Here is an 18,091-nt window from a genome sequence, read left to right as displayed (position 1 = left end):
TTTGGTTTAAGGTTGTTTGTACCAGGGCCGTTCTTGCTGACCCTCTGATGAGCTGGCGAAACCAGTGATAATAAAACGTTATTTAAAAAAAACTATTTTGAAAAGCCACAATTATATAAAGAATGGTCAATCTTTGTTGTTATCTAATGTTTTTTCCTCAATGATACTGGTGTTTTTTATTCTCCAAATCTATTTGCTAAAACTGCATACAAAACCTCAGGACTGGTGTCAGAGTATGCATGCCTTCATTCCCATCCATTCAAATCGTTGACGCCTGTTACTGACTCCAGACACTGTTGATGAACAGGGTCAGCATGGGCCTCGCTGCTTTGCCTAGCTTCATTTGTTGCATTGAGCCAATTTCATATTTTGCGCACACAAATTGCCTAAACATGTTGTGTAGGTAAGCCTGGGGTAAGCTCTGCACATTTAGGCGTGTCTACATCGTTTGGTAATCGCATACCTTGAACTGAACATATCTAGCTAGCTAGAAATAACAACCTGACAAATAGACACTATACTGCACCCCAAATCATTTTCCAAGTTTGATTTTCAAGGCAAACTTGGTATTATTCTGGATGACACACTGCTTGATGGCCTCTGGATATGATATCTGGCTGTCAAAGGCATCAACCGTCTTCCGGCTGATGGTCTATTGGGAGATTTTCAGATAAACTGATGCACTCTTTCGTGTTATGCAGAATAAAATAATGGAATGGGGTTCTGCTGTGCACATACAGTATCAGTGACCTAATGAAAGTTGTGGATGCCCGGAGACAAGAGTTTGACACTTTCTATGATCGTTTGGATCACAGAGAGGTTCACCGTGAAGGACGATGAATGGACTTAATTTACAAGGATAGGTAGGCCTAAATGCATTTAACTTTGCAATTTGCGGGTTCAATGAACATGAGAATAGACAACATCCCTTTGACGCATTTGATTTATGAAGATAGAATTTAGTTTTGATTAGACACTTTCTTTATGTTTTGACCTGCATTTTCAATCATTTTGATTGTTGATATGGACCTTTCGTTAGAACATTATTTATTATATATGTGCGCGTAATAATATTTAACATAATAATATTATTGTGTGTGTGAATGTTTGTGCGGTGAATTGGAAGAATTGTAAATCCATTGTGAAAGGCTACGGAGTTTGTGTTGCAAACTATTCGGATGAAATGTTGACATATATAGTTCTTTTAGTGCCACCTATTGGTTGTAACTGTCGATGCTACGGTCTATGACTGAGCTGAGGTGAACTGAGTTGAGTGTGTCATTTTGTCGGATGATATGAAATATGCAGCCATCGAAGGCTATCATTTGTTTATCTTGGCTATGTTGTTATCTACCACACGTCACTGTCTCACACACTGCAGTACAGACTACTTTCTCACACCGCAGGTACTATTGGCTCTGAGTCTCAAAGTTTTCAGCAATCCCCTGTAACACTGGAAGTCCTAAACTAAAATATAAATATGAGTTCTGTCAAGGTACACCTGTAAGTACAATACTTAGAAAGTTTAAAGACGATCAGACCCTGTGAGTCTACCTTGTTTAATCTGAGCTGTTGAGTTATGCACTGGAATTGAGCACAGTGAGACCATGTACGCATAACGGCTTTTCACGCTGTTTTGATCTACAGTGGGGAGAACAAGTATTTGATACACTGCCGATATTGCAGGTTTCCCTACTTACAAAGCATGTAAAGGTCTGTAATTTTTATCACTTCAACTGTGAGAGACATAATCTAAAACAAAAATCCAGAAAATAACATTGTATGATTTTTAAGTAATTCATTTGCATTTTATTGCATGACATAAGTATTTGATACATCAGAAAAGCAGAGCTTAATATTTGGTACAGAAACCTTTGTTTGCAATTACAGAGATCATACGTTTCTTGTAGTTCTTGACCAGGTTTGCACACACTGCAGCAGAGATTTTGGCACCAGTATAGACTAGCGAGTCTTCAGTGATGACGGTTACAATGCAGTAATTATTTAAATTAGGTAAGAGAATAAGATGTGTTGGATTTGTCCCTAATGTAAGGATTTGCATTTAGGCCAAAAAGTTTATTCATTTTGTGAAGAATTAGTTTAGTGCCTTGTTGCATACATATGCATGTTTTGGAAAATATTTTGAAAAACTCCCTGGTTTTTGTAGTTGATTCTGTGCTTGAAATTCAATACTTGACTGAAGTATCTTACAGATGTTGTATGTATGGGTACAGAGCAAGGGGTAGTCATGTCAACCCCTATTATTTCCAACAGAGTGAGTCTGTTGAATTTATTTCAAAGCCACTTTGTAACGCAACAAAAGATTATAGGCTATTGTAAAAAAATATATATAGGTTCATTATGTTTTCTACATAATTTCTATTTGATTTTGGTCATTTAAGTTTACACTGAAAGCATTTTTCATCCTCTAAATTTATTTCAACACATTCTCCCATTGAGATAAGCCTATAGAGAGGACTTATACGATAGACAGACCGTCCCCAGTGTAGATCCTGTAAGCAGTGTTTAGACACACGGATGAGGGATGAATGGCGAGGCAATCAGAGGACTATAACAGGAGGAGAATCCATTCTCATTAAAGTCTGGAGTAGTTCCGCTTTAACAAGGTCTTTTAGACTAAGGAGCAGAGTGACAATAGATTAGAGAAAGAAAGAGCGAGAGCAGGATTAAGGAGAATATAGTAAACTAAATGAAAGATGGAAACACAGAGACAAAGATAATCATACATCATTTATACTTCAAAGTCTAGTGATAACCCAATAATGAGGTCTCTCATTTGAGGGTAACACATCAAAATTAAAGTTTTATGCTTGAATATTAGCTTTTATTTTTATTCATTTTAAGATGATGATTATTTTTAATTAAGTTTAGTTTCAGTTCATTTTCAGATCTGATTTACTAGTTGTTATTTTAATGAAATTCTTATTAAAAAAAATCTATTTTGTTTTAGATTTCTATTTCGTTTCAGTTTTAGTGTTAGGGACAGAATGTAGCCTGTGTGTGGAAGGCTTGGAGTCATTTATGATGTGTAGTTTTTGCGATGTACCTTCTTGCCACTGTGGGGGGGCAATGCATAAGGTGATGGGTTAGGTCATAGGTTAGGTTTAAAGCCCCAGTGCTGTCAAAAATGTGATTTTTCGGTGTTTTTTCTATATTTACACACTTAAAAGAGCGTTCCCGTGTAGCGCAGCAGTCTAAGGCATTGCATCTCAGTGCAAGAGTTGTCATCACAGTCCCTGGTTCAAATCCAGGCTGTATCACATCCGGCCGTGATTGGGAGTCCCATAGGGCGGTGCACAATTGGTCCAGCATCGTCTGGGTTTGGCCAGGGTAGGCCGTCAATTAACATAAGAATTTGTTCTTTACTGACCTGCCTAGGTAAATCAAAAATGTAGAAGCTGGAATTTCAACCTGTTTTGGTGGAATGGAGTTTTGGCCTGCCAGGAGACATCACCAGGCGATAAATCAGTTAAGAGACCAATAATAAAAAGAGAGTTCCAAACATCTCTGCAAATAACACATAGTTTTCTGTTTTCCACACCCCACTCAGACCACTCCCAGACAGTCTTAGCAAAATTCTAGCTTCAGAAATGTCACTTTGCTAAGAAGCAATTAAAAAAAAAAAAAAAATGATTTTTTAAAAATTTGAAAACAATGACAGTAATGTACTTAATTGCTACCCAGATGCACAAAATATACAGTAGTAGTGGGTCAATTTCCTCAACAACTTTGAACTTCAAGGCTAAACTTCTCTGCTGTTTTGGTCTGTAGCTACCAAGTTGTAGCAGCATGAAACGCACCAGTGCACATGCGTAGATACTCTGTGTGACTGTGTGCTAATTCAGAAAGGAAGAGGCAAAGCGAGAGGATTTACCTCACCCCAAAATCTGTCTACGTGAGATAAGCAGACCAAGTGGGGATTGAATGTTTTTTTTTCACTTTCATTTCATTCTGCCTGTAGCTTTAGAATCGGTTCCTGTTTAGACGTATTTGGTCACGTTCGCATGGGTCAACCAAAAACTCCCTACTGATTTTTTGACAAATAGTGCCTCCCACTGTGCCGCAGCCGGCTGCGAGCTGGAGACCCTCGAGGCTGCGCACAATTGGCCCAGCATCGTCCGGGTTAGGGGACGACGCTGGGCGGGGCGGACTAGGGACTCCTGTGGCGGGGCGGGCGCATGCACGCTGACTCCTGTCGACAGTTGTACAGTGTTTCATCTGACACATTGGTGCGGATGGCTTCTGGGTTAAGCGAGAAGTGTGTCAAGAAGCAGTGCGGCTTGGTAGGGTATGTTTTCGGTAGTTGCAGCGAAGAGACAAGACTGTAACTACCAATTGGATATCACTAAATTGGGGGTAAAAAGTACCACCAAACAAATGGTGAAGTCGATGACCATTATTGGTCATCACCTTTCAAAGTGTGTTGCATTATGGGGATAAATATTGGCTGACTTGCGACTACAGTTGAAGTCGGAAATTTACATACACTTAGTTTGGGGTCATTAAAATTAGTTTTTCAACCACTCCACAAATTTCTTGTAAACAAACTAGTTTTGGCAAGTCGGTTAGGATATCTACTTTGTGCATAACACAAGTCATTTTTACAACAATTGTTTACAGACAGATTATTTCACTTATAATTCACAGTATCACAATTCCAGTGGGTCAGAAGTTTACATACACTAAGTTGACTGTGCCTTTAAACAGCTTGGAAAATTCCAGAAAATTATGTCATGGCTTTAGAATCTTCTGATAGGCTAATTGACATCATTTGAGTCAATTGGAAGTGTACCTGTGGATGTATTTCAAGGCCTACCTTCAAACTCAGTGCCTCTTTGCTTGACATCATGGGAAAATCAAAATAAATCAGCCAAGACCTCAGAATCAAAATTGTAGACCTCCACAAGTCTGGTTCATCCAAATTTCCAAAAGACTGAAGGTAGCACGTTCATCTGTACAAACAATAGTAAGCAAGTACAAACACCATGGGACCACGCAGCCGTCATCCCGATCAGGAAGGAGATGCGTTCTGTCTCCTAGAGATGAATGTACTTTTGGGTGAAAAGACTTGTCCGGAAGCCACTCCTGCGTTGTCTTGGCTGTGCGCTTAGGGTCGTTGTTCTGTTGGAAGGTGAACCTTCGCCCCATTCTGAGGTCCTGAGCACTCTGGAGCAGGTTTTTCCTCAAGGATCTCTCTGTACTTTGTTCCGTTCATCTTTCCCTCAATCTTGACTAGTCTCCCAGTCCCTGCTGCTGAAAAACATCCCCACAGCATGATGCTGCCACCACCATGCTTCACCATAGGGATGGTGCCAGGTTTCCTCCAGATATGACGCTTGGTATTCAGGCCAAAGAGTTCAATCTTGGTTTCATTAGACCAGAGAATCTTGTTTCTCAAGGTCTGAGAGTCCTTTAGGTGCCTTTTTTCAAACTTCAAGCGGGCTGTCATGTGCCTTTTACTGAGGAGTGGCTTCAACCTGGCCACTCTAACATAAAGGCCTAATTGGTGGCGTGCTGCAGAGATGGTTGTCCTTCTCGAATGTTCTCCCATCTTCACAGAGGAACTCTGGAGCTCTGTCAGAGTGACCACCGGGTTCTTGGTCACCTCCCTGACCAAGGCCCTTGGTGGTTCCAAACTTCTTCCATTTAAGAATTATGGTGGCCCCTGTGTTCTTGGGGACCTTCAATGCTGCAGAAATGTTTTGGTACCCTTCCCCCGATCTGTGCTTCGACACAATCCTATCTCGGAGCTCTACGGACAATTCCTTCAACCTCATGGCTTGGTTTTTGCTCTGACATGCACTGTCAACTGTGGGAACTTATACAGACAGGTGTGTGCCTTTCCAAATCATGTCCAATTAATTAAATTTAGCACCGGTGGACTCCAAGTTGTAGCAAAGGGTCTGAAAACTTATGTATACTGTATAAGATATTTCTGTACAATTTGCAATTTGCAAAAATATCTAAAATGGGTTAATTTTTTAGTATTGTGTGTAGATTGAATAAGACTGTAACATAACAAAATGTGGAAAAGTCAGCAGGTCTGAATACTTTCCTAATGCACTGTATGCATCAAAAGTGTAGAGAGGTTGGGGCCTCCCGAGTGGCGCAGCAGTCTAATGCTTCACAGCAGATCCAGGTTCGATCCCAGGCTGTGTCGCAGCCGGTCGCGACTGGGAGACTCAATTGTCCCAGTGTCGTTCAGGTTAGGGGAGGTTTTGGCAGGCCGGGCGCAATGCCAAAACCTGAGAGGTCAATGCATTGTCTTAGAAACTTGAGTTGAGGAAACTAGCTGGGCAAAACTGCTTGCAATGATTTCATGATGCTGTGTTGAGTGAAGTGGGTTGAGGTGGAGCATCACCACTCACCATTCTGGATGTCCTTCATGTCCAAGTGGATGCTAGACATGAGGATCCCCACGTTCTGTGATCGCTTGGTGTTCAACAGCTTCACCACCTGAGAGAGAGAGCGAGAATAGAGCGCAGAGAGAGAGAGAACAGAGAAGGGAAAGAGGATCAAGCTTTAGAATTAGTCCAAAACAGGCCATAACAATCTCTATCCCCTTTATCTTTTCATTTTATTGGAAATTAATTGTTGCCACTTATCCCACAAACATTATGCAAATTATAAACTTGTCTAGTCGAATTAATGTGATTAATTTTCCCTTCCAGTTCAGTTCTCTACATATATCATATATTCGATGAGGGGGATCTAGAATTTGTAGATCTTAGAGACATCTTGACTTATTTATCACTTGAACCCATCACACTGATAATGCAGTTCATATGGAGATATGTAGGAGAGCATTTCCAAATATTGCCCACTAAATATACAGTAGTATACGTTCATTGTGCTCTTTTTTCCTGTGATTAGATGTTCATCAATTTACGTTTTCCACAAACCACAAATTTCAGGCTGGGTATCAATGGCAAGACATTTGAGTATTTAAAAGTCAAATGTCACAACAACAATGTGAGAAAAGATTGGCAGATCACAAATATATCTAGTTAACTGCTTAAGATTGTGGAGTCTCAAAATATTGTTTACTTGTACAATAATTATCCATCATCACTCTCTTTTATTATTGTCATGCCCTGGCCATAGAGAGGCTTTTGTTCTCTATTTTGGTTAGGCCAGGGTGTGACTAGGGTGGGCATTCTAGTTTCTTTTGGGCATTCTAACATCTTTCTATGTTTTCTGTTTCTATGTTTTGGCCGGGTATGGTTCTCAATCAGGGACAGCTGTCTATCGTTGTCTCTGATTGGGAATCATACATAGGCAGCCTGTTTTTTCACCGTAGTTGTGGGTAGCTGTCTGTGTTAGTGGCCTGTATAGCCCTAGTCAGCGTCACAGTCGTTTTTGTTGTTTCTTGTTTTGTTGGCGACCTTTATAACATTAAAATAAAATGTACCCTCACCACGCTGCAGTCATATCCCTGGTCCAGTCATTTCCCTGATGAGCTTCGTGACAACTATATGTCACTATATTGTGCCTAGTAAATCATACATTTACAACTGCTGAAGAAGTTTTAATATATATAGATTCTTTTTATGTCTCTATTTGGTTTGGTCAGGGTGTGATTTGGGGTGGGTATTCTATGTTCTATTATTTGTATTTCTTTTTAATTTCTTTTAATTTCGTGGTATCCAATTGTTAGTAGTTACTATCTTGTCTCATCGCTACAACTCCCGTACGGGCTCGGGAGAGACAAAGGTCAAAAGCCCTCTGAAACACAACCCAACCTGCTTCTTAACACAGCCCGGAAGCTAGCCGTACCAATGTGTCGGAGGAAACACCTTGCACCTGGCGACCTGGTTCGCGTGCACTGTGCCCGGCCCGCCACAGGAGTCGCTAGTGCGCAATGAGACAAGGATATCCCTACCGGCCAAACCCTCCCTAACCCGGACGACGCTATGCCAATTGTGCGTCGCCCCACAGACCTCCCAATCGCGGCCTGCTGCGAAAGAGCCTGGGCGCGAACCCAGAGTCTCTGGTGGCACAGCTAGCACTGTGCAGTGCCCTAGACCACTGCGCCACCCGGGCGGCCCTATTATTTGTATTTCTATGTTTGGCCGGGTAGGGTTCTCAATCAGGGACAGCTGTCTATCGTTGTCTCTGATTGAGAACCATACTTAGGTAGCCCTTTTCCCACCTGTCTTTGTGGGAGGTTGACTTTGTTTATGGCACATAGCCTTTAGCTTCACGGTTTGTTTTGTAGTGTTTATTTTTTTGTTCGGTGTCTTTTCTAATAAAAATAATATGTACGCTCACCACGCTGTACCTTGGTCTCCTCCTTTTGACGGCCGTGACATATACTGTCCATGGCTGTAAGCCAACAGCCATGGACAGTATCATATACAGTACAGATGTTCGATCTTAATTTGACCAGTTGATCATAACATGAAAATAATCCTGCCGCATCAGGACATGTGCATATGAATTAAAATGTGGATTATAATTCATTGACATTTTTGTAGGGGTTGATTTTTAGTTAGGACAAATCAAGTCTGACATTTTAAAGTGGAAATTACAAACTTTAGAAGCCTTTATAACCTAGAATACACTACAAGTGTGCATTTCCTGCTGTTCAGGGCAATTGTCAGTGACAACAGTGATTACATTAAGATAGTACACCTGTATGGTTTACAGTAGATTTTCCCTGTGACCACAGTCAGGCTGAGTATACAGAGTGACTGCTGGGTAATAAGGTTGTGTGGTGAGTGTAGATAGTAAACCCCAGCCTCAGTCATACCACTTTGATGTGCTCCAGATCACACAACTCACAGTGGAGATAAAAATATAATAATTGAACATAGAGTCAGTTACATCACTGAACTCCTGCCTATATATCTAGCTAAATGGTTTCCAAACACACTGTGGACATGATATAATTTAATTTCAATGCTAAAAGACGCACAGCATGAGCAATTATGGGTGCATAATGGTGGTACTACACTGCAGATAATATTGTCTGATGTGTTCATAGTGAAGATATATCACATTGTATATAATTTTTACAGGATCTACAGAATAACCATTCACCTGGAGAATATAATAACACTTTAATCATAAACTGTTTTATTAATTTACAGTAAATTGACCATTCAAAACATTTTCCTGATGTGAATTGCTGCGGGAGTTTCACCTTCGCAGTTCAGGATCCAAAACATCTGCAACCAGAACCCAGCACCTCTCCTCTGGTTCATACCCCTCCCACTCCACGAGGTACTGAAGGCCCCCCACCCGACGCCTCGAATCCAGGATGGAACGAACGATGTACGCCGGGGCCCCCTCGATGTCCAAAGGGGGCGGAGGGACAGATTCCTGGAGCGGACCAGCCACCACCGGCCTGAGGAGAGACACATGGAATGAGGGGTTAATATGATAATCAGAGGGAAGCTGTAATCTATAACATACACGCGGTGGGGCCACAGGACGGTGGCCCCACCGCGAACCCAAACCGCGGACCCAGCTTCCGGCAGGGCAGGCGGAGGGGCTGGTTACGGGTCTCACTGCGGTGACGGTCCGGGCTGGCTTTCTGGCGACGCGCGGCTCGCTGGAGATGGAAATGGGCGGCCTCCCATGTCTCCTCTGCGCGCCTAAACCAGTCTTCCAACGCAGGAGTCTCGGTCTGACGTTGATGCCACGGTGCCAGAACCGGCTGGTACCCCAATACGCACTGAAAGGGGGAGAGGTTAGTGGAGGAATGGCGAAGCGAGTTCTGTGCCATCTCGGCCCAGGGCACAAATGCTGCCCACTCCCCCAGCCGGTCCTGGCAATAGGACCGCAGAAACCTGCCCACATCCTGGTTGACTCTCTCTACCTGCCCGTTACTCTAGGGGTGAAAACCTGAGGTAAGGCTAATCGAGACACCCAGACGTTCCATAAACACCTTCCAAACTCTCAATGTGAACTGGGGACCCCGATCCGACACTATATCCTCAGGCATCCCGTTGTGCCGGAAGACGTGTGTAAACAGGGCCTCCGCAGTCTGTAGGGCCGTAGGGAGACCAGGCAGCGGGAGGAGACGTCAGGACTTAGAAAAACGATCCACAACGACCAGGATCGTGTTATTTCCCTGTGAGGGAGGAAGATCCGTTAGGAAAGACGCGTCCAACTCCACTATGAATGCCAAAGAGGGATACGGATGGGCCTGCACTGGAGCCGAAGTAAACAGAGCTCTTAGTTGCCAAAAAGCCCTGTCCGCCTCAACTGACCACTGCAACCTTACAGGACCCCTCTTCAGCAGTGAGGTAATGGGCGCAGCAACCTGGCCAAAAGCCCGGATAAATCTCCGGTAGTAATTGGCAAACCCTAAAAATCATTGCACCTCCTTTACCGTGGTGGGAGTCGGCCAATTACAGACGGCTGCAAGGCGGTCACTCTCCATCTCCGCCCCTGGGAAGGAGACGGCCTACTGAAAGAACAGACATTTCTCAGCCTTGACGTACAGGTCATGCTCCAACAGTGGTCCAAGTACCTTGCGCACCAAGGACACATGCTCGGTGCATGTAGCGGAGTAAATCAGAATGTCATCGATATACACCACTACACCCTGCCCGTGCAGGTCCCTGAAAATCTCTTCTACAAAAGACTGGAAAACTGATGGAGCATTCATCAACCCGTATGGCCTGACGAGGTACTCATAATGCCCTGTGGTGGTACTGAACGCTGTCTTCCATTCGTCTCCCTCTCGGATATGCACCAGGTTATATGCACTCCTGAGATCCAGTTTCGTGACGAAGTGCGCCCCATGCAATGACTCAATCACCGTGGCGGTAAGAGGTAGCGGGGTAACTGTACATCACTGTAATTTGATTGAGACCTCTATAGTCAATGCACGGGCATAAACCTCCATCCTTCTTCTTCACAAAAAATAAACTTGAGGAGGCGGGTGAAGTAGAGGGCCGAATGTACCCCTGACGCAGGGATTCAGAGACATGTATCCATAGTCACCGCGTGCACGGTGGAGACCTGGTCTGGACTTTCCACCGTGGTAGCACCGTGGTAGCACCAACGGAAACCCCTACACACCTCCCTGAGCACTCTCACGACCACCCCGTGAGAGCCCTCTGTTGCCGGGAAATTGTGGGGTTATGCAGAGCCAACCAAGGAAGGCATAGTACCACAGGAAACGCAAGAGAGTCAATGAGAAAGAGACTGATTCTCTCCCCATGATTCCCCTGCATAACCATGGCCAAGGAGATGGTGTCCTCCTTGATTATGCCGGATACTAATGGTTGACTATCTAGAGCATGTACCGGGAAGGGTCTAGCTATAGGAAAAATGGGGATCCCTAACCTAATGGCTAATGCTCTGTCGATAAAATTCCCAGCTGCGCCTGAATCGACGAGCGCCTTATGCTGGGAATGTGGGGAAAACTCAGGGAAACAAACAGACACAAACAGTTGATCAACAGAGGACTCTGGAGGAGTGTGGTGCAAACTCACCTGGAGTGACGCCAGAGTGCCATGCCTGTTGCTTCAACTCCCAGAGGAACCTACACAGCACCGACCGGCAGTGTGTCCTCTGCGGCCACAGATGGTGCACGTGATGGCTCCTCCTACAGTCTCCTTATGAGCAGCCCCTCCTAACTCCATGGGCACCAGAGTGGGGGGTGCTGGACAATGGAACCGACAGAGCCCCCTCTGGACGTCCGCGGGTGACCATCAGGTTACCCAACCGGATGGACAAATCTATCAGTTGGTCAAAGGAAATAGTGGCATCCCTGTAGGTCAGCTCACGTCGGACATCCTCTCGTAGGCTGCATCGATAACGGTCGATGAGGGCCCTGTCGTTCCAGCCTGCTCCGGCGGCCAAGGTCCGGAATTCCAGGGTGAAGTCCTGGGCGCTCCTCGTCCCCTGTCTCAAATGGAAGAGCCTCTCCCTTGCCGATCTGCCCTCAGGTGGATGATCGAAGATGGCCCTGAAGCGACGGGTAAACTCCTCGAAGTGGTCTGGCACCGTGTCTCCTTCTCTCCACACGGCGTTTGCCCACTCCAGCGCTCTTCCTGTGAGGCAGGAGACGAGGGCGGTCACTCTTTCCCCTCCTGAGGGAATTGGGTGCACAGTGGCCAGGTAGAGGTCCAGTTGTAACAAGAATCCCTGTCACTGTGCTGCCGTTCCATCATACTCCCTGGGAAGGGAAAGACGTATCCCACTGGAATTCTCTCCGGATGGAACGGGTGGAGACAACCCCGGTTTGTGCTGGTCCAGGCACTGGAGAGACTTCCTGTCTCTCCCAGCGGTCCATGGTCTGGACAACGTGATCCATCATGGCACCAAGATGATGTAACATGGCCGAATGTTCCTGGACGCGCTACTCTAACCGGGGTACCTGCTCCTGCTGACTCCATTGGAGGTGTGTCATTCTGTCAATGGTGTGTCAATGGAGGCGAAGTCAGGTGCAGGAGAGCAAAGCATAATGAACAGGCTCACTTTTATTATAGTTCCAAAAAACGAGATCACTACATCAATCAGACGCGCTCAAAAAACGGAACATAAAAAAATAAAGCGCGTGAACTAACACCACATGACATGAAACAATTACACACAAAACATGAAGGGTTAAATACAAGTAGATTGATTGGGGAAATGAAAACCAGGTGTGTATGGTAACAAGGCAAGACAAATGGATATATGAAAAATGGAGCGGTGATGGCTAGAAAGACGGTGACATCGATCGCCGAACGCCACCCGAACAAGGAGAGGAGCCGACTTTGGTGGAAGTCGTGACAGTGGACCTCGCTATGTGCACGGAGGCATTGTCATGCTGAAAACAGGAAAGGGCCTTCCCCAAACTGTTGCCACAAAGTTGGAAGGACAGAATCATCTAGAACGTCATTGTATGCTGTGTTAAGATTACCATTCACTGGAACTAAGGGGCCTAGCCCAAACCATGAAAAAACAGCCCCAGACCCTTATTCCTCCTCCACCAAACTTTACCGTTGGCACTATGCATTCGGGCAGGTAAAGTTCCCCTGGCTTCCGCCAAACTCAAATTTGTCCAATGGCGGTGAGCTTTACACCACTCCAGCCGACGTTTGGCATTGCGCATGGTGATTTTAGGCTTGTGTGTAGCTGCAAGGCCATGGAAACCCATTTGATGAATTGTGCTGACGTTGCTTCCAGAGGCAGTTTGGAAGTGTTGCAACAGAGGACAGAATATTGTTACGCACTTCAGCACTTGGCAGTCCCGTTCTGTGAGCTTGTGTGGCATACCACTTCATGGCTGAGCTGTTGTTGCTCCTAGACATTCCACTTCACAATAACAGCACTTAATAACAGTTGACCGGGGATGCTCAAGCTGGGCAGAATTTTTTGGGAAAAGTGGCTTCCTATGACGGTGTCACATTGAAAGTCACTGAGTTCTTCAGTAAGGCCCTTCTACTGCCAATGATTGTCTATGGAGATTGAATGGCTGTGTGCTTGATTTTATACACCTGTCAGCAACGGCTGTGGCTGAAATACTTTGAATGGGTGTACACATACACTACCGGTCAAAAGTTTTAGAACACCTACTCATTCAAGAGTTTTTCTTTATCTTTACTGTTTTCACATTGTAGAATAATAGTGAAGACATCAAAACTACGAAATAACACATATGGAATCTAGCAACCAAAAATGTAAAACAAATCAACATATTTTATACTTGAGATTCTTCAAAGTAGCCACTTTGCCTTGATGACAGCTTTGCTCATTCTTGGCATTCTCTCATCCAGCTTCATGAGGTAGTCAACTGGAATGCATTTCAATTAACAGGTGTGCCTCGTTAAAAGTTAATTAGTGGAGTTTCTTGCATTCTTATTGCGTTTGAGCCAAGGACAGGAGATAGCCCAATTTGGTAAAAGACTAAGTCCATACTTTGGCAAGAAAAGCTCAAATATGCAAAGAGAAACGACAGTCCATCATCACTTTAAGACATGAAGGTCAGTCAATCTGGAAAATTTCAAGAACTTTGAACGTTTCTTCAAGCAAAATCCATATAGAGCTATGATGAAACTGGCTCTAAGGACCGCCACAGGAATGGAAGACCCAGAGTTACTTCTGCTTCAGAGGATAAGTTCATAAGAGTTAACTGCACATCAGAAATTGCAGCCCAAATAAATGCTTCACAGAGTTCAAGTAACAGATACTTCACAATATCAACTTTTCAGAGGAGACTGTGAATCAGGCCTTCGTGGTCGAATTGCTGCAAAGAAACCACTACTAAAGGACACCAACAAAAATAAGAGACTTGCTTGGGCCAAGAAACAGGAGCAATGGACATTAGACCGATAGAAATTTGTCCTTGGGTCTGGAGTCCAAATTGAAGATTTTTCGTTCCAACCGCCGTGTCCTTGTGAGATGTGGTGTGGGTGAATGGATGATCTCCGCATGTGTATTTCCCACCGTAAAGCATGGAGGAGGAAGTTTTATGGTGTGGGGGTGCTTTACTGGTCACACTGTCTGTAATTTATTTAGAATTCATTATTAACCAGCATGGCTACCACAGCATTCTGCAGCAATATGCCATCCCATCTGGTTTGGGCTTAGTGGGACTGTAATTTGTTTTTCAATTGGACAATGACGCAACACACCTCCAGGCTGTGTAAGGGCTATTTTATCAAAAAGGATAGTGGTGGAGTGCTGCATCAGATGACTTGGCCTCCACAATTCCCAAATTGAGATGGTTTGGGATGAGTCAGACCACAGAGTGAAGGAAAAGTAGCCAACAAGTGCTCAGCATATGTGGGAACTCCTTCAAAGCTGTTGGAAAAGCATTGCAGGTTGAGAGTGCTAAGAGCGTGCAAAGTTGTCATCAAGGCAAAGGGTGGCTATTTGAAGAATTTAAATATAAAATATATTTTGATATTTTGATTTTTGGTTACTACATGATTCCATATGTGTTATTTCATAGTTTTGATGTCTTCACTATTATTCAACAATGTAGAAAATAGTCAAAATAAAGAAAAGTCTTGAATGAGTAGGTGTTCTAAAACTTTTGACCGGTAGTGTACTTTGTATATATAGTGTATGCTCTTCACTGCAGCTCTGACTGAGAGAGTATGAAAAGTGAATCAGCATTGGGTTCTGCTCTTCGCCATTCATTCAAGTTTGTCTGTATACCTCTGAATACACAGAGGTAGTCCCTCTAGAGGGAAGAGCACACACAAGGCTCTGTCCCAATACTCTACTAACCCCTCTTTAATATCCTCCCTTCCTCTGTGACCACTTAGAGCTGAAATACTCGGCTAGTGCTCTACCATGGTACTTAAATCTATCAAATTATTTTCGATCAGTGGCTGACAGAAAAGGACAGTAGAAACTTAGGATGGGACGCTGTGTAAGACTATTGGGTCAGAGCCACAGAGCAGCAGTCTCAGGGGAGGAAAATGACAGACTGGCCTGCCACAGCGTCTCCCAGTCATCAGTGTGGGTTTCTTCGCCACACGCCACTCACTGGCTCTGCACCTCACTAGGCCTAGAAGCCAGGGGGAGCCAGACCCCACACCACATAATCACTGTCTGGCTACAGTACATCACTTCCTCATGTCATTCACAGGCAAGGGACTAGAGTGACGGAGAGAGGGACAGCAAGAGACAGAGACAGGGATGGGACCGACTGACAAACGTATGCACACACAATGTACAGTACCTGTTTGGCCTTGGACTTGGTGATGGCGTCTTCTCCTTCATAGAACTTTTGGAGAATAACTCGACAAACTCATCAAAATCCACTGATGGCTCCTCGATCTTCTCCCAGCATTACATTTCTATCATTGGATCTTTATCCTGTTGATGTATGCACTCTTAGAGAAAAAGGTGCTATCTAGAACCTAAAAGTGTTCTTCGGCTGTCCCCATAAGAGAACGCTTTGAAGAACCCTGTTTGGTTCCAGGTAGAACAGTTTTGGCTTCCATATAAAACCCTTTCCACAGAGGGTTCTACATGGAACCCAAAATGGTTCTACCTGGAACAAAAATGGGTTCTCCAATGGGGAAAGCCAAAGAATAATTTTGGAACCCTTTTTTCTAAAGAGTGCACCTCAAACTTACAATACAACATGTCTGACATGTTGTGCTTTACCGAGCCCCTGAATGCAGAGAGCAGTACCACAGTACCTCTTCAGACAACTACTGTACAGTACATTACATTTCCAATAACTTAATATAAACCCACCACTATGTCCACTGGTTATTATAAGGTGGACTTATTTTCTGACATGTCACAGTACTACAGTATTATAGCATGCATGACATCTTTATGTGTGAAGTCAAGTACATCAGTACCAAAGCACATCACAACACCCGTTTCAACTCAAACACCATCTCATCACACTCTTTTCCCACATCTTTCTCTCATTTTACACTGGGTTCCCATCTCTATAACATGGCTGATCTTTATCTTCAGCAGAAAACCCCTTCTATAGTTTGGTAAAGAAAGCCTCCATAAATGTCAATGATCCATCTCTACCTTTTGCATTCTCATCCATGAGTTATGTTGATGGTTTTCTCATATAGCTAAAAAGGTAACTATGGATAAACATACACACTGGCTGTACAAAACATTAAGAACACCTCCACTTTCCTTGACTAGGTGAATCCTGGTGAAAGCTATGATCCCTTATTGATGTCACTTGTTAAATCCACTTCAATCAGTGTAAATGAAGCAGAGGAGACAGGTTAAAGAAGGATGTTTAAGCCTTGAGATAATTGAGACATGGATTGTGTACTATATCTGTGCCATTCAGAGGGTGAATAGGAAAGACAAATTATTTAAGTGCCTTTGAACTTAAATGGTAGTAGGTGCTAGGCGCACCGGTTTGTGTCAAGAACTGCAACGTTGCTGGGTTTTTGATGCTTAGCAGTTTCCTGTGTGTATCAAGAATGACCCACCACCCAAAGGACATCCAGTCAACTTGACACAACTGTGGGAAGCATTGGAGTCAACATGGGCCAGCATCCCTGTGGAATGCCATTCCCTGACGAATTGAGGCTATTCTGAAGGCAAATGTAATGTTTGGCAATGTAACGTTTTGTACACTCAGTGTATATCTAAAGTGATTGGACTAAAGTGGACTAGTAATTACTTTTTAGAATGCAGCTGGATCCTGGTCCAGTAGAGAGGCTTCATGGGCTTGGGGGCTCGAAGGGGGGCTTCTGGGGGCCAGCCTCCTGGGCCATGGAGACCTTGAAACCTCCGGGAGGGGTAGGAGGGCCAAAGCCTGGGGTAGATGGAGGTCCACTGCTGGGGGGTGTGGGTGGAGGAGGGGGGCCCTTACCTGGTAGAGGGGGTGGGGGTGGAGGTCCAAAGCTCTGCAGGGGAGGGGGTGGAGATGGGGGACAGGGTCTGCACATACCAGGTAAAGGAGGAGGAGAGCTGAGGTAGAGGATGAGGGGGAGGAGGAAGAAGAGGAGGGGGTATATCTGGGGTGGGGGGAGGTGGTGGCTGGGTACCACTCTGCTGCTGCTGTTGGCAGATACAGACAAAGCCAGGGTTAGGGAGGGAGGAGGAGGAGATCAATGGGACAGAGGTTGAGGAGGGGATTCATCCTCCCTTGAAAGGCACTTCAAATCTAAATCCCTCCTTCACAGGTGATGTCTATACGGAAACCTCCATCCTCTTCTTCCATGTGTGGTTGACACCCCCTAAGGCCACAGTATTGTCCCTATCCCCACTCTCCTTAGAGTGGACCTCCATCTCCAGAGATGCATGCAGGATTTCCAGTGCTGCAATCTTTATCCTCAAGTCATTGATGATCCGCTCCAGCCCTGGAATATCACTGCCATTATCTTCTTGTGACAGATTCCCTGACTTTGATGAATTCTGTCAGGAAAAAATAATTTCAGACCCACTCTTCCAGCAGCAGCAATAAAAAATACAAAACATTGTACATATTAATATTACATGAAGTGATGTTTTGAAGCCCTTCTTGAAGGATGTAAACTGTCAAGCAGGATTACATTAACACTTTTCAAGGAATGTGCTTTCTAGGCCTAGTATACCACATGCTATATTTTGAATAATTTCTCAGACTTAAAAGCTAGTGGATGTGACACGCCACACCCTGAGTGAAAAGGGTAAACAC

The 18,091-nt window shown here is 44.4% G+C and overlaps 1 pseudogene; it reads right to left on the bottom strand.

Annotated features, from left to right (window-relative positions):
* LOC139381250 (formin-2-like) overlaps positions 1-18,091 on the bottom strand; it is a 60,084-nt pseudogene that overhangs the window by 27,418 nt on the left and 14,575 nt on the right.

The sequence above is a fragment of the Oncorhynchus clarkii genome, chromosome 23, assembly GCF_045791955.1.
Source record: "Oncorhynchus clarkii lewisi isolate Uvic-CL-2024 chromosome 23, UVic_Ocla_1.0, whole genome shotgun sequence".
NCBI classification, from domain to species: Eukaryota; Metazoa; Chordata; class Actinopteri; order Salmoniformes; family Salmonidae; genus Oncorhynchus; species Oncorhynchus clarkii.
Note: the sequence above shows the minus strand (reverse complement) of the source record. Positions and strands in the feature narration are given on the sequence as shown.